We start from the raw sequence: 16998 nt of genomic DNA, 5'->3' as shown, positions 1-16998 counted from the left end.
TTCAGGTCACAGGTGGCTGCCACAGCTAGCCAATTACATTTGCCAGAAACTGGCCACCTGGATGATCCTAGCTTGGTAGGAGACTGAGAGAATGAGTATATGGCATTATCAGTACTCATTGTGGGAACTGGTCTCCATCAGTAAGAATGGAGTTATGGGCGAGTAACTGGGATAGGCAATCCACGGGGCCTGTACATTTCCACTTCTGGAAATGTCTTTATATTACTTTCATAGTTTAACTGAGTATAGAATTCAAGGTTGAAGGAGGGTTTATTTTTTTATTTTTTTTAAGACTTTATATATTTATTCATGAGAGACAGAGAGAGAGAGAGAGAGAGGCAGAGACACGTACAGGCAGAGGGAAAAGCAGGCTCCATGCAGGGAGCCCAACATGGGACTCGATCCTGGGACTCCAGGACCATACCCTGGGCTGAAGGTGGCATCAAACCGTTAAGCCACCTGGGCTGTCTGGAAGGGCTTTTTAAAGAATTTTTTAGAATTCCTTAGAGTCAGAGCACCCAAAAGTCTCAGTGGTTAAGCACCTGCCTTTGGCTCAGAGTGTGATCCTGAGGTCCTGGGATCCAGTCCCACATCAGGCCTCCCGCAGGGAGCCTGCTTCTCCCTCTGCCTGTGTCTCTGGCTCTCTCTGTGTCTCATGAATAAATAATTAAAATCTTTAAAAAAAAAATTCCTTAGAGTCTAGACTCCAGTGTTGTTGTTCAGATGTTTGATGTTATTCTGATTCCCACTTCTTTGCGGGGGATAAGCTTTCTACTTTGGGGGAAGTTTTTCTCTAGTTCTAAACTTTTACTGGAAAGTGTCTTAGTGTGGAACCCCAAATTCAGTCTCTTACCCTCCACTGCCTCACTCCAACCTGTCCTCATTGCCTTTTATTTGTGTGCAAAACTAACCAAAAACCAATGCTTACCTTTAGAATCAGGGTAGCAGCTTTATAAATTAATTCAGAGAGGTATCAAGAACTTGAAATACTTCAATGAGCTGTCTTTCCATCAAACATATAGGCCTTTGTGGTCTTCAGTATTTTTATCCCATATGAATTGGTAAAAGGTGGGAATTTCACAATAATAACTGATGATTAAGAGTTCATGTTTCCCTCTGAAACTAATTTAAAAAAAGTTCATATTTTTTTACTCTTCAAATCATATCTCCTAATCAGCTTCTAACACACCCTTCCTTCCTTCCTTCCTTCCTTCCTTCCTTCCTTCCTTCCTTCCTTCCTTCCTTCCTTCCTTCCTTTCTTCTTTCTTTCTTTCTTTCTTTCTTTCTTTCTTTCTTTCTTTCTTCTTTCTTTCTTTCTTTCTTTCTTTCTTTCTTTCTTTCTTTCTTTCTTTCTTTTCTCTCTCTCTCTTTCTTTTTCTTTTTCTAAGATTTTGTTTATTTATTTATTCATGCGAGACACACACACAGAGAGGCAGAGACACAGGCAGAGGGAGAAGCAGGGAGCCCAATGTGGGACTCCATTATGGAACTCCAGGATCACACTCTGAGCTGATGGCAGACACTCAACCGCTGAGCCACCCAGGTGTCCCTCTCTCTCTCTCTTTTTTTTTTTTAGATCCCTGATGCATTTGGAATTTATGTCTTATGTATGATATAAAGTATTACTCTAGGGATCCCTGGGTGGCTCAGCAGTTTAGTGCCTGCCTTTGGCCCAGGGCATGATCCTGGAGTCCCGGATCCAGCTCCTTGCATAGGGCCTGCTTCTCCCTCTGCCTTTGTCTCTGCCTCTCTGTGTCTCTCATGAATAAATAAAATCTTTTTTTTTAAATGTATTACTCTAATTTTATTTTTTCAAGTGGCTAACCCACATCCCCGATTCATTTTTTTAAGCCAACATGTGCCTTGGTTACTTGTGATAACACTTTTATCATATACTAATCAAACAGTTCCATCTGTTTCTCTTCTACCTCTGTTTGCTTCTGTACACCAGCACCACACTGTGTTAATTAGAAAGCCTTTCTAGTTTTATTTCATATCTGTTGGAGCCCATGCTCTCTCATAGCTTTTCTACCCCCTGCAACCTTTTGGAAATATAATTGACATTTGCACTGTGTACATTTCAGGTGCACAGTGTGAGGACTGGATACGCATATATATTACGAAATGTCTTCCACAATGAGGTCAACTAACACAAGTTCTCCTTTTCTTTTTACAAATTAAAATTGGGTATCAAGAAAGGGTTGAAAGGGTGGAAGGACGCCTGGATGGCTCAGTTGGTTAAGCGTCTGACTTTTGGTTTCAACTCAGGTCATGATCTCAGGGTCGTGAGATGGAGCTCTCTATTGGGCTTCATGCTCAGCATGGAGTTGGCTTCGGATATTCTCTCTCATTCTCTCTGCCCCTCCCACTTGTGGGCGCATTCTCTCTCTCTAAAATAAATAAATAAAATCTTTAAAAATAAATAAATAAAAAGATTCTCTCTCACTGTCTCTCTCCCTCTGCTCCTTCCCCTGCTCATGCTCTCTCTCTCTCAAATAAATACATAAATAAAATCTTTTTTTAAAAGGTTGAAACAAAAAAAATAAAAATAAATAAAAAATAAAAAAGGTTGAAACATGTTACACACCTTTATTCAAAGATACTACACATGGGAATGATACAAAACACATATTTTTCTCACCATACCAACAGTTGCCAGAGCCTATTTGTTGTACATTTGACGTTTATTTCTCCCATGATTGATGCCTCTGACTCATCCTGCAGCCTTAAGACACCCAAGCTTACTGAGGGTTACCAGGAATTGCTCATTGAAAGGCTCTATGGCACGGGACACCAGGGTGGCTCAGCGGTTGAGCGTCTGCCTTCAGCTCAGGTCATGATCCCCGCTCCGGGATCTGATCTGATCTGATCGGCCTGCATCAGGCTCTCTGCTCAGTGGGGAGCCTGCTTCTCCCTCTGCCTGCCCCTCCCCTTGCTTGTGCTCTCTAGCAAATAAATAAATAAAATGTTAAAGAAATAAAATAGGGGCACCTGGGTGGCTCAGTGGTTGAGCATCTGCCTTCGGCCCAGGCGTGATCCTGGGGTCCTGGGATCAAGTCCCACGTTGGGCTCCCTGCAGGGAGCCTGCTTCTCCCTCTGCCTGCGTCTCTGCCTCTCTCTCTGTGTCTCTAATGAATAAATAAATAAACTCCTTCAAAGAAAAAAAAAGAAAAAGAAAGGTCCTGTGGCAGAGCTCTGTCTCCTGATCAGCATAGGCCTAAAGCTTTGGGGTTTTGGTAGTGTTTCCTTTCTTGTTTCCTTTTGGAACAGGATTTGACTAGTGGAAATGAAACCGGAGGTGTCAGAAAAATCATCTCTCCTATGTTTTCCCGGTTGTGACCCTCACCCACTAGTGCAGATCCCGCAGATTGTATACCCCACCCCACCCCTAGCCCCCAGGGGCAGCTCGTGAGAACGCATAGGCGGACCTAGCAAAGTACCTTCCGTTTCTTCCCTGCTGCCACCAGTGGCTTGAAGTATACTGCGTCCACTGAGAACTGCTGTCTGCTGAGAACTGCTGTCTGCTATCAGGCACTTCCCGGCCCACCCCCCACCCCCCCAGGCCCTGGATCCCAAGCAACGAAACCTGCCCCCTAGTCTGTAAGAGAAATACAATCACAGAGGAAAGGCCTCTCCTCCCTCCACCTTGTTCTACTCAAAGGAGGGTGGGAGCATTGACCTGTGGACTCCAATATCTTTTTTATTTTAAAAGATTTTATTTATTTGAGAGAGAGAGAGAGAGAGAGAGCATGGGCAGGGGGAGGGGGAGGGGGAGGGGCAGAGGAGAAGGGGCCTCTCCGCTGAGCAGGGAGCGGGATGCATTGCTGATGGGATGCATGGTGCATGGATGCATAGGACCCTGGATCATGACCTGAGCCCAAGGCAGCCACTTCACCCTCTGAGCCACCCAGGTGCCCCATGGACTCCAATATCCAACAGCGTTGCAGGATTTCTCTGCCTTTAGTGCCCACAGTTCTTGGTCACGCCACTTTGAAGAATGAAGAGTGGTGGGCAGCAAAGCAAAGTTTATGGAGCGATAGTACAAAGCTCCCAGAGAGGGAACCCCCCACCCCCCCCAAACCTCCAGGGTTGCTCCTGGAGTTTCTAAGTTTAAAGGGTTTTAGGAGCTCTTTTGCGGAACTATCTTAAGCTATCAGGGTGCGCTGAGTCGTGCCAATCAGGGCTCTGGTCACATGTCTGTCTACCTGTTAGGTTAAGGTCCACATGCTGATGGTCTTTTTTGCTGGCACCTAGGGGCTCATGTCTTAACCGCCCCTTGCCTGTGAGATCAACAAATGCCTTGTGGTTAATTGCCTTATTTTGGGAGCTTTTGCCAAAGTCATTTCGGCAAAGGCTGCAAAGCAGAACCTTAGCACGGTCCTGTCTAAGCTGCAGAACAGGATGTTGGTGCTGTTTTATTTTGGCCGTCCTGACTCAGGGCCGTATTTTCTTGTTGGGGACCCTGGCCCTGACACCCTAACTGTCTGACTCACTCCTAACAGCAGTAATTTTAGAACCCAAGAATGATCCATAAGGTCAAAGCCTAGAGCTACCTGATAAAACCCATGCTACCCTCAGGACAGCCTATCCTCTAGATTATTAAGGACTTGATAGTACATAGAGCCTGTTGCTCCAACTTTCCTTAGGGTGAGGACCTTCCCAAGATGTCCCTCACATTCTCATGCATTAAGATTTCGAGCTGACTTTCCCTCCCCCATCCGCTAATGAAAACAAATGCCAGTATTTAGAACACATGCCCCGCCCCCACAAAAGACTTTTTAAGGTATGCTTCACTTAAAAGTAATGTTTAAACGCCTGTGTATTAAAATCTAAATAATCTATGACATCTGATTGTGGGGCACGTGATAAAAAATTACTCAAATTCCATCTTGTGAGTCAAATGTTACTGTGCTTCTCTAACTCTCAGCACTTAAGTCCTACACAAGCATATGTCCTATGACTCACTTAAAATTAATTTCTCAAAAATGTTGACAATTAAACATTGGCAGGTGATTAGGTCTATGCCTACTAGTCCTAAGCAATGCCAAGTGAACCTAACACAGAGTGGTGATTTTCTGTTGTTGTTTTTTTAAGATTTTACTTTTTTTTTTTTTAATTTTTATTTATTTATGATAGTCACAGAGAGAGAGAGAGAGAGAGAGAGAGAGAGGCAGAGACATAGGCAGAGGGAGAAGCAGGCTCTATGCACCAGGAGCCCGATGTGGGATTCGATCCCGGGTCTCCAGGATCGCGCCCTGGGCCAAAGGCAGGCACCAAACCACTGCGCCACCCAGGGATCCCAAGATTTTACTTTTTTTTTAATGAGAGACACACAGAGAGAGGCAGAGACATAGGCAGAGGGGGAAGCAGGCTCCCTGTGGGGAACCCGATGTGGGACTCGATCCCAGGACCCTGGGATCACACCCTAAACCCAAGGCAGCCACTCAACCCCTGAGCCACCCAGGTGTCCCAGGAGCAGTGATATTCAAACTTTTTTTACAAAATTTTCTCTCTCTCTTTTTAACTGTAACACCTTAAAGCAGGAGCATCATGTGAGGAGCTGACCTGTTTACATCAATGATGGGACCCCAGTGGCGGGTGTACCATGAAGTTAATGGCTCTCAGACATCAGTGATCCTCAAAAGGCCTTGTGCCTAATTTTGTATTTTTAATTTTATAGTTTTTTTAAAGAACCCATCCCTCCACCCACTGTGTATAAACCTGAGGCCCACCCCTCAAAACCTGGTTCCACCCCTGGCCAAGCCCCTGCCCTGGAACCCCAAGCCTCTGGGGAACAAAATAAAAAACCATCCATGAGACGGTACAATTCCCAGACTGTGAATGAGGCAGACGGTCTGAGGCCTGTACCTGCTACGGGCTGCTTGTGCGCCTTTGTCAGGCCCCCGACCTTTCTCAGACTGGGTGTCACTGCACATAAAATGGGGGGGGGGGGGTATGGCCAGATGACCATCAAGGTACCTTCTTGATCCAAAGTCCATGTGCCCTGCTCACACAAGCATCCATACTCAGGCTTGTACTTCCTCCCTGGGATGCTAGAAAACCTCATCCCAGTCTGCTAACATCCCAGGCTTGGCCCAGGCTCGGCCCAGGCCCACCTTCTGCAAGCAAGGACTTCGGAGAGCATGATGGGACTTCAGAAGAGCTTCCTCTTCTCCTGCTAAATGTCAGTTGAAAGAGAAAAATGACAGATCACAGACGCACATGTGAACTCTTCAGGATTATCTTCATTTTACATAGAAGTTAATGTTTTATCTCCATGACATAACTCTTGAGTGGTGAGACTTGAGGCAGCGGTGACAGCCAAGTCTGAGGAGAAGCGATTCTTCTTGACCTCTCGGAGCAGGCATTCTTTCAGAACTCCTTAGTCACAAGAGGCCACCTGCCGTTGTTCCGGAAGCAAGAGACCAACCCAGGTTGAAGGACACAAGAGTCCTGTCAACATGGGTAGAAGGAGAACTTTATCTCCCTTGGAAGGTCACATGCACTAACACAATTGTTGGGGCCACGTACTACTGCGGTAGAGACTGCACTTGCTGAGCTGAACGTTCATTCCTCACTTTCTCCAGAGTCACACAATCTGACATTACTTGGGGCAGAAACGTGTTGGCCAAAGGACCCAATATCCCCAGCTCCTTTCAACTAGATGTGGCCATGTGACTAGGTTCTGGCCAATGACGGGGAGGCAGGCTGTTGGATGGGACTTCCAGGAAGGCCCTAACAGTCAACACTCAGTTCTTCTTCCTCTTCTTACCTGCAAGCTGGTCGCAATAACTGCTGAGCTGGTTGCCTTCTTGGATCCGAGGGGAGTTTGAAGATGGAAGCCATTTGCTGAGGAGGGTGGACCGGGAAGATGCGAGGAGCCTGGGTCCTTGAGGACATCACGGCACCACCTCACCAGCCCAGACTGCCTCCCTCTGGACCTTTTTATGTGAGAAAAGAAGACTTTCTATGTTTCAATCATTATTTTTCACTTCTCTGTCACTTATAGCTGAATACAATTCCTCACTGAGGTAAGATAAGACTAAAGTTTCCATTTTTTTGAAAAAGAGGCCAGCAAGCAAAACTAGAATGTATCCTATTGATGAGGGAGCAGAAAGCAAGTGGAGGGCAAAGCACAGGCTGATACCCCGCAGCCCCCCATAACCCCTACTCCCAGGTGGCATATGTGTGACATTCCTCAGGCACTACTGGCTGCCCTAGAACTAAGGGAAGAAAAAAAACAAAAGGTTAACCAATAGAGATCACAGTCCTGCAAGATATGAGTCTCCATCAGTTGACAAAGGTCTTACTGATTTACAAAAGAAAAAAAAAAGCATTCTTATGGGTTTCTGGAAGTTAGGTTTCTGGTAGACCCATAACTCAATTTCCTGGAGCCCTAATGTCACCCTCTCCCTCCACAGTGACGTGGGAAACAAAAGTAGAAGGGAAGGTAAATAAAATAAAATTTCCTAATAACCTGAAGCCCACTGACAAGTACTGGAGGCAGACAGAGTATAAAATTCCTCCAGGAAACTCCCAACTGTCTTAAGGTTAATGCTTTGCTAGAGGGAAACACAACCTAAGCTTGACAATAGCCAGGCCCTCAGGTCCCTTGCGTCTTCTTTAACACATCAAAGTCCTCTGGGACCCCTCCCTTACCTTCCCTGGCTCCCCAGTAGGTAATCAGCCACCCCTCACAACCCGCCTGCAGCCGCTCATCCTGCCCAGAAGTCCCGCCCCTGTGCTTTTAATAAAATCATCTTCTTGCACCCAAGATCTCTCAAGAATTCTTTCTTGGTATTCAGCTGCAGACCATTCAAAAATCGGCGTCACTGTGAGATGGGTCCTGGGGGGCTCAGTTGCTTGAGCATCTGCCTTTGGCTCCTATTGTGGCCCCAGCGTCCCAGGATCGAGCCCTACATTGAGCTCCCTGCTTGGAGTCTGCTTCTCTCCCTGCCCCTCTGCACAACCTGCCTCCCCCCCAACCCCACCCTCATGCTCTCTCTCTCTGAAGTAAATAAATAGGGCAGCCCGGGTGGCTCAGGTGGCTTGGCAGTTTAGCACCGCCTTCAGCCAAGGGTGTGATCCTGGAGGCCCAGGATCAAGTCCCATGTTGGGCTCCCTGCATGGAGCCTGCTTCTCCCTCTGTGTCTCTCATAAATAAATAATAAAATCTTTTTTAAATAAATAAATAAAAATCTGAATTTAAAAAAAAACCTAACAAACAAAAGAACTTACATCACTATGAGACGTAGAAACAACCTTAAAACCCTCAACCAACCAGCCATTTTATGGAGGAGAAACTGAGGCCTCAGGGGACGGGATGGAAGAGCCCAGCACAGTTCACTTGCTCTAGGCAGGTGCAACTTGTTCCATTAAAACATCAATGAGTTTTATTTATTTTTTTTATTTTTCATCAATGAGTTTTAGCCATTAATAAGCCAAAAGACACTTTATTGAAAATGGGGGGGAGGGGTGGGCATTTTGAACATCCGCAGCTCTAAAGAAACCAAAATAGGTTGGTATATACCGTATTCCTAGGAGAGGGGAACCACTCAAGGAGACCAGGAATTTAAACCTTGAGTCCCAGAACTTCAGCCTGTGTGTTATGGAAAGGAAAAAAAAAAAGGAATGGAAACACCTTTGTATCAGCACTGACGGTTTATTGTTCCTCCCCCACAGGGTGGAAGAGGAGAAGTTGGTCATACAAGTGTCACCTGTGTTCCAACCTGGAATTGTTTGGGGAGCAAGAGAGATTCCCAAAGCTTGAGCAACGCCAAAGCGAGCCCTGCTCGGGGAAGCATGAGGTCACCGGCACGCGTTGATTCATGCTCTCATGGGGCTCCGGCGCTTCCCTCTCACCAAGCTGTCTTGGCTGCTGTGGCTGCAAAACCTTTCTGCACGGACTCCGTGCACCTGCCCCAGCTCCGGGAAGCTGGGTTCCCATCCTCTCAGGAGTGGACTCAGGGCCGCGTGCGTTTCATTCCTTCCCCAAAGGCTCCCCGGACACGTCTATGCACGAGCCCCTGCAGCTGAGCTGGGGGTAGAGCCAGGCACAGGCCCCAGCCCGGCCCTGCAGGAGGTGACAGCCCAGGGGGACACGGGTAAGGATACAAGGGATCTGAACCCACCTGTAGGTAAGGTGGGTAGGATGGCAGGAGTGGCCCTGACTCCTCAGACATCACAGAAGGCTTCTCGGAGAAGGTGACATCTCAACAGAGATGTAGAGGGCGAGTAGGAGTTTGTGTCCTCCCCTTAGTCACTGTTGAGTGGCAGCTGCTGTCATGGGACAGCTCCTCACTCCAGGTCCATAGAGCCAAGTTGCAATGCGGTGGCTAGAGACCTAAAATGCCCTCCCTCCTCCTTCCCTTGAGGTCTGCAGACAGGACCATTTCATTAGCTCCGGAAGGAGCCAGAAGCCGGGGCGACAGTGGGGCTAAGGGCCAGGGATGCTTTCCTCCTCCGAGGACACGGAGTCAGAAGTGCCAACCTGAGCACCGGGGAGCTCGTGCCCTGGGCTGTTCTGGCTGTGGGCAGCGGTGTGTGTGCCCACGGGTCCTCTTCCCCCGTCTTGCTCCCACGTGCCCGTGTCTGTGACTGCAGCCGAATTATACGCGTATCACCTTGCATGAGCTTCAGATTAGCATCTGGGCCAATCATCAGTCCTTTTTTTGTTTTTTTAAAAGATTTTATGTATTTATTTATGAGAGATGGAGAGAGGCAAAGATACAGGCAGAGGGAGAAGCAGGCTCCCTGCAAGGAGAGCCTGATGTGGGACCCGATCCCAGATCCCAGGATCACGCCTGGAGTTGAAGGCAGATGCTCAACTGCTGAACCACCCAGGTGTCTCCAATCATCAGTCCTATACAAAAAATGCCACTGATTCATTGAGTTATTCTACAAACATGTGTAAAGCACATACCATGTGATGCCTACAGCTTTATGTCCCCAAAAGGTTTCCAACTCCTGCCCATGTCACCATCTTGATCACCACCACTGCAGTCTACCACCATCTGCCTGGCAAGAGAACCTGCCCAGAGTAAAAGGTTAGCCTTCAACAGTGGCCTCTTCACCCGCAATGGCTTCTCCTGGTCTCAGAATAAAGACAAAACTCCTGGGTGTGACCGAGTACCACCCCCAGCCCCAGGCTGGGCCTCCCTCACTGCCATCTCAGCTTCTCCCTGTAGGCTCCAGCTCCTATCTTCCCTGACTCTCTTACTTGCCAAGGACCCTCCGCCTGGAGGCCTTTCCCTGGAACAGTATTCTCCTGCCTAATACCTGCTCATCCTTCAGATCCCAGGCTGGTCGTCCCTTTCAAGAGAAACCCTTCCTTACAGTCACCTCCACACCCTGATAATTCATCTGATAGCACTCTGTATCTTTCCTTTGTCACAGAGCTTAATCCCAGGTCAACTGGACATTTATGGTTGTTCGATGAAGATCTGCCTCCCTTCTAGACTTAAGCTCTTTGAGGTCTAGTTTTGCTCACCTTGAGTCCCTGTGACTTAACAGTGTACTAGAAACACAGAAAGGATGTAGGTACCAAAATTTATAAAGTATGCCCTATAACCAGAAACTTCTACCAACTGTATCTCATGTATCCTTACACTAACTCTATTAGGAGGTATTGTTAGTTTTGTTTTACCGATGAGATCAATGAAGCTGAGACAATACAGATAAATAAGCTGCCAAAAGCTGGTAAGGGGCAGAGGATTCTCTCCTGGGCCTACAGAATTTTCAGTTCTAAGATTTTTTTTACCGGGTTGTTTCTGGAATCGAGAAGACAAATCCCTCCCATCCAAGAATTATTTAATAAGCCCCTGTTCACAAATACCAGTTAAACACAGAAAGAGAGCAACAGGGCAAAATGTACCCTCCAAGGAAAACATAAACCAAGGGTTGCAGAGCTCCCAGGGATATTCTATGAGGGCCTTCAGGGGGAAAGCTTCCTGATACTTGAGACTCAAAAAGAACCTCCCCACTGTTTGTCAGTTTTGTTCTTATTGGCTTACTGGAAGTCTGTTTTCACATTTCTAAATGGAGCTGAGTATTTCCTTTGGAATTTTCTTACATTGTTTTATTTTTGGGTGTCAACCTCTTTCGTTTTGGTCCGGCAAAGAATTCACTGTGCATTTCCTTTGGGGGATGTTTTTTCTCTTTTTTTAGGGAGGCATTACCACCACCAGGAAAAACTGGTTACCAGAGCCAGCCCCAGAGGTTGGCTGTCTTTGCATAGTTGTCACTGAGGCATGTAAAGGTTCTCCATCATTTTGATGTGGCCTCAGAGCATGTGACCCAAGGTTCATCCTTGATCACACCCTGCTGGACCTGGTCCAGCAGCTGCAAGCTTTGTCATCATAACTCAAGTGGCTGACTTCTTGATGACATAGTTATGTCATTAATAATTCTTTCAAATCAGGAATTTCTCAATTAATGTTAAATGGGCAGAGGATGGTCAGGCGAGGTCCTTGGCAGTAGGCCATCTTCCTACTACAAAGGACAGACAGCCCATTTAAGGGAGTGACTTTTGCCCAACGTAACAGGTTCCTTTTGCTCTGAGGCATGTTCTGGGTATGTTCTTCTGCAGCCAAAACTGCTGTTTCCAACAGAGATAAATTTACTAAAAAATAATGTGTCTGCACAGACAATTGAATATTATTCAGAAGCCTTAAAAAGGAAGGAAATTCTGACACATGCTACAAGATGGATGAAACTTAAGGATATTACGCTCAGTGAATTAAGCTGGTCGCAAAGGACAACTACTCGGGTGCCTGGCTGGCTCAGTCGGTAAAGCATGGGCCTCTTGATCTTGGGGTCATGAGTTCAAGTCCCACATCGCGGGTAGGGTTTACTTAAAAAAAAAAAGGACAAATATTATAAATATTATATGATTCCACTTACAGAGATTCCCAGAGTTGTCAACTTCACAGAAAGAGAAATCAGAATGGTGGTTGCCAGAGGCTAAGGGAAGGAGGGGAAATGGGGAAATGGGCAGTGCGTTTTTAAATGGGTACAGATTTTCAGTTTAGGAAGATGAAGAAGTTCTGGAGGTGGATGATGTGACAGTTGCAAAAACAATGTGAATGTACTTAACGCCACTGAAGTGTACATTTAACATGATAAAAATGGTAAATTTCATGTTCATGTGGTATATTTTACCGCAAAAAAACAATGTGTCTGCGAATTTTTTTTTTGAAAGTCTTGGCTGTTGTCTTTCTAATTGTTCATCAGTTGCACTCTGGTGTAGCGTGCCTCCTACCGCCTTGAACCTTGTTTTTCAGAGTGAGGTCCCTGGACCAGCAGCCTCACCGTCAGCTGGGTGCTCAGGCTCATCCGGGACCTACTGCAGTGGACTTTGCATTTAACAAGATCTGTGGGTTTTGGGAGGCACTGCACATTGGAATCACCGGGGGAGCTTAAACATACTGATTTCCCTGTTGAGTATGGCCAGGCAGCAGGGTTTGCAAGTCCCCACCAGGGGATTCTAATTTGCAGCCAAAGCTGAGAAATACCCAGCCGGACTCTCTTCTAAGACTGAGCACTTCAGCATTTTCCTGATTTTCTTACCTCAGCCCTGGGACATTATTTCTGAAAAGAAAACTCTGAGATTCTGTTTGGAAAGTCTTATCATTTTGAGTTTTTTTTTCATAATCTAAATTCATATGACAGAAAATCCTTGTGACCTCTTATCTAATTGAACTTATCAGTGGGGCATGAAAAATTTTATATTGCTCAGTTTTCTAGATAACCAAAACTTACCCCTTTTGTGACAACATTTTTCTAAAGATTTTAAATCATTTGGCTATAAATATTTCTCTCTTTTTAGAAAAGATTTTATTTGAGGGAGAGAGAAGAAGAGTACACAAGGTGGGGGGGCAGAGGGATAAGCAGACTCCCTGCTGAGTGGGGAGCCTGACTCTGGGCTTGATTCCAAAACCCTGAGATCATGATACAAGCTGAAGTCAGATGCTTAACCCACTGAGTCACCCAGGAACCCCTGGATATACATATTTTTAGAGTGAACCTATGTTTCCCTGATAGAATTATTTTCACTTATTCAATTATTTGTGGGTATGTTCAGGTCTTATTCAATATTTCTGGTGGTATTTTTTCATTATTAGCATTCCTAGGACTCTGAAAATCAGGAAAATCAGTGCTAATTAATAGAAAATATTCGGTAACAGAGATGTCATATTCAATGAGGACTTCATCTTGCTAGGAAAAAAATCCTGGGCAACTTTTAGTTAGCCAAATGCATTTGCCTCATTTGTCATGCCTGACAGCTGAGGTTTTCTCCAGGAAAACACAAATAGACCCATCTACTCCATGATAGTAAAGATCAAGGGGTGTATTGGTGAATTAGGAAGTCCTTATCCTCACCAAGATGCACTCCAGTTGGAGAGATGGACAATAAACAAGTTATCAATTCATTATCAGTATGTGTGTGTGTGTGTGTGTGTGTGTGTGTGTGTGTGTGTGTGTTGGGTATTAATAAGAGTCATGAAGGAAAATAAAGTAAATTAGGGCTGGTTTGGCGGGTGCCTGGCTGGCTCAGTCAGAAGAGCATGCGATGCTTGATCTTGGAGTTGTGAGTTTAAGCCCTAGAAACTGGGTGTAGAAATTACTTTCATAAATAAAATGTAAAAGAAAAAAAAAAAAAAGAACAGATTTGAGAGCTGCCATCCATCAGTGAGTCTCAAACTATCTGTGGTTAATTTTTCTTTTTTTTCCCACTCTGTTTTGGGCCAGTTCTTTAACTCATCAGCAAAGATCAATTAATAGAAAAATTAAAAGTGGGAAACTCAAAGACATTTAAAATACAGGCTCAAAATCTGATTAGGGTCAGACATAAAAATTTTTTTTAACATTTTATTTATTCCTGAGAGACATAGAGAGGCAGAGACATAAGCAGGCTCCCTGCGGGTAGAGCCTGATGCGGGACTCGATCCCAGGGCCCGGGGATCACGACCTGAGCCAAAGGCAGACGCTCAACCATTCAGCCACCCGGGCATCCCATAAAATGATATTTCAATAAAGAAAATCAGACCAGGGGAATCCCTGGGTGGCTTAGTGGTTTAGCGCCTGCCTTCAGCCCAGGGCATGATCCTGGAGACCTGGGATTGAGTCCCACGTTGGGCTCCCTGCATGGAGCCTGCTTCTCCCTCTGCCTGTGTCTCTGCCTCTCTCTCTCTCTCTCTCTCTCTCTCTCTGTCTCTCATGAATAAATAAATAAAATCTTAAAAAAAAAAAAGAAAATCAGACCATAACATAAGGATAACAATTAGAAAAACAATGACATTTGTTGCTCCTTGAAAGGATGTGAGCAGGCATGATGGAGAATATGGAGAATCATCATTAAATCCAAAACTTGTTCTGCAAATATAAAACACAAAAAACCACAGGGGAAATAGTGATTCGGAATATCAAATGTCTGTCAATAACCACACTTTGAATATAGATCATGGATATCTATCTGCTCTTAGAGTTTCTAATGGGACTAGTGAGATTGTTTCTTGTGTTTCAATTTATTTAATCTAGATGGGACGGATGCAGGAGATAATATGTTGAGATTGTTTCTATGTTTTGTATTGAGGATATTCATGGGAAACCATCTCATAGATGTATGGTGAGGGGGATAGAAGAAAAAATTTTAAAGCAACTTTATTAGGCTTAGGATATTCATTTTTAACTTTACTCCAGAAAAAAGATAAACTGTATTTTAAAATTTAGTTTTGAACACTTATCAGTAGACAATTCCAACAGCTCATCTTGTAAAGTTATAGGTCAGTTTAAATGATCTCTTATGAAAGAATTAGGTTCTAGACCCAAGTATTTCCTATTTGTGTGCCTTGATTTGATAGAAAATAAAATTCAAATCATTTTGTCAAATTCATAAACTATTTGGTGACACTGTTTCCCAGATGTGTAACATCAAGATGATCACCTATTTTATTGATAAATATGGACCACATCATCACAATGTATCATCATAACATCTATGGAAACTTGGTGCTGGGAAGCATCTAGCTTTCACTTTTGCCTTCTGCTGAAAAATATGTTGCATTCCTTTTTTTGCATGAAAGCATTAAAATTATTAAAAATCCTGAAGATATGGGGCGCCTGGATGCCTCATTGGGTTGGGCGGCAGACTATTGAATGCGACTCCTGGTCCTGATCTCAGGGTCCTGGGATCTAGCTCCTCAGCGGGGAGTCTGCTTCTCTCTCTCTCTGCTCCTTCCCCTGCTCTCTCATGCTCTCTCTCTTTCTCTCTAAAATAATAAGTCTTCAAAAAATGTTGAAGATATCAGACAAATATACATGTTTCATGTTCTAATTCTTTAAAAAAAAAAAAAAGATTTATTTGAGAGAGAGAGAGAGAGAGAGAGCATGAGCAGAGGGAGGAGCAGAGAGAGAAGCAGCCTCCCTGTCAGGCGGGGATCTTGAAGTGGGACTGGATCCCAGGACCTGGAGATCATGACCTGGGCCGAAGACAGACACTTAACTGACTGAGCCACCTAGGCGCCCCCTAATTAATTCTTTAAAATTTTGAGACCTACCTAGTTTCTCATCTTTCAGAGGCACGAAGTTTGTTTCTTAGTTCAAACATTTTTGACATAACTCCTCCTCTTGATAAGACTAATCTCAGTTCTTATTTAATTCATAATTTTCACTATGACACTAGTCATGCATTTTTTGTTTTTTTTTTGTGGAAAGACTTTGATAAAGGAATGTAAATGTCAATTTACATTGTGGAGTAAAACTCTTAATCCATAGAATACTCCAGAAGTTTTCTGGTCATTACAGCTATGCCATCAAAACTCATTCCTGCATAAATCTTAAACTCCAAGCTTCATTTAATTGCCAATAACTCCCTCAGAGTTTTATATAGTTCAGAGCTAATTGTGTCTGTAGCCAACGAAGCTGAAAGAAATAATTCCCTTACAATACCATTGTGTTCAAAATATATTTTAAACATTATCATTAGCAATTTCTGTTCATTTATCAAGTTGCAATGAAAACATGAGCTCTACTTGTTCAGTTACTTGGTTTATAGTATTAGTTCCTGAAAACATTGAGCTATGGTAACCTAGAAAAATGGTTCTTGAACTATCTTCTTTGCCACACATTCACCTATTTCCAAGCAAACCTCTTTGATTCAGTCTTTTGCTAGCATCTCAGCAATTATAGTTTTTGAAATTTTATTTTATTTTAAAGTAACCTCTATACAGGGGCACCTGGATGGCTCAGTTGATTAAACTTCTGTCTCTTGGTTTTAGCTCAGGTCCTGATCTCAGGGTCATGAGATCAAGTCTGCTTCTCTCCCTCTGCACCCCCACCCCCACCCCAATCACGGGCTCATGGGCTCTCTCCAATAAATAAATAAATCTTAAAAAAAAAAAAGTAGTCTCCACACCCAGTGTGGGGTTCAAACTCATGACCCCAAGATCAAGAGTCAGATGCTCCACAAACTGAGCCGGCCAGGCACCCCAGCAATCGTATTTTTTGATCTGAGTAAGCCAAAGTGCTACTTCATAAGACATCTGCAAAGTACCAGTGTTTTCAAGTGAAATACTGTGCAGCTACTTCCAACAGCTTTTTAATCTGTTACTCTTTCCTTAAAAGGGTTTTGAACTGTTCATGTTTTGCATGTAACTGCTGCTTGTTTGGGTGGTTCCATTGGTTCATCAGAATGTCCATTTCTACAAATAACACATCATCGTTTCAGCATTTTCCCGTCAATGATGCCTACAAAATCAAAACCAATAGACCAACAAGCATATCTGAGCCAAATTAGTATTACTATTCCAGTTCTCCTTTCTTTGAAGTAACTTCTGTTTTCATCATTTGGTTTCCTACTGCCACCGCTTTGGGAAAAAGTGTGTCTTTCCTTGACAGAAATAGTCCAGTGAGCTTATCTCACCATCAGTAAATTCAAGTTAAGAAATCGTACTCTCACACCAAGATCCTCAACTTAATCACATCTGCAAAGTCCTCTGT

Source organism: Canis lupus, chromosome 1 (assembly GCF_003254725.2).
Source record: "Canis lupus dingo isolate Sandy chromosome 1, ASM325472v2, whole genome shotgun sequence".
In the NCBI taxonomy this organism is placed as follows: Eukaryota; Metazoa; Chordata; class Mammalia; order Carnivora; family Canidae; genus Canis; species Canis lupus.
The sequence above is the reverse complement of the archived record's forward strand: the minus strand, read 5'-3'. Positions refer to the sequence as shown.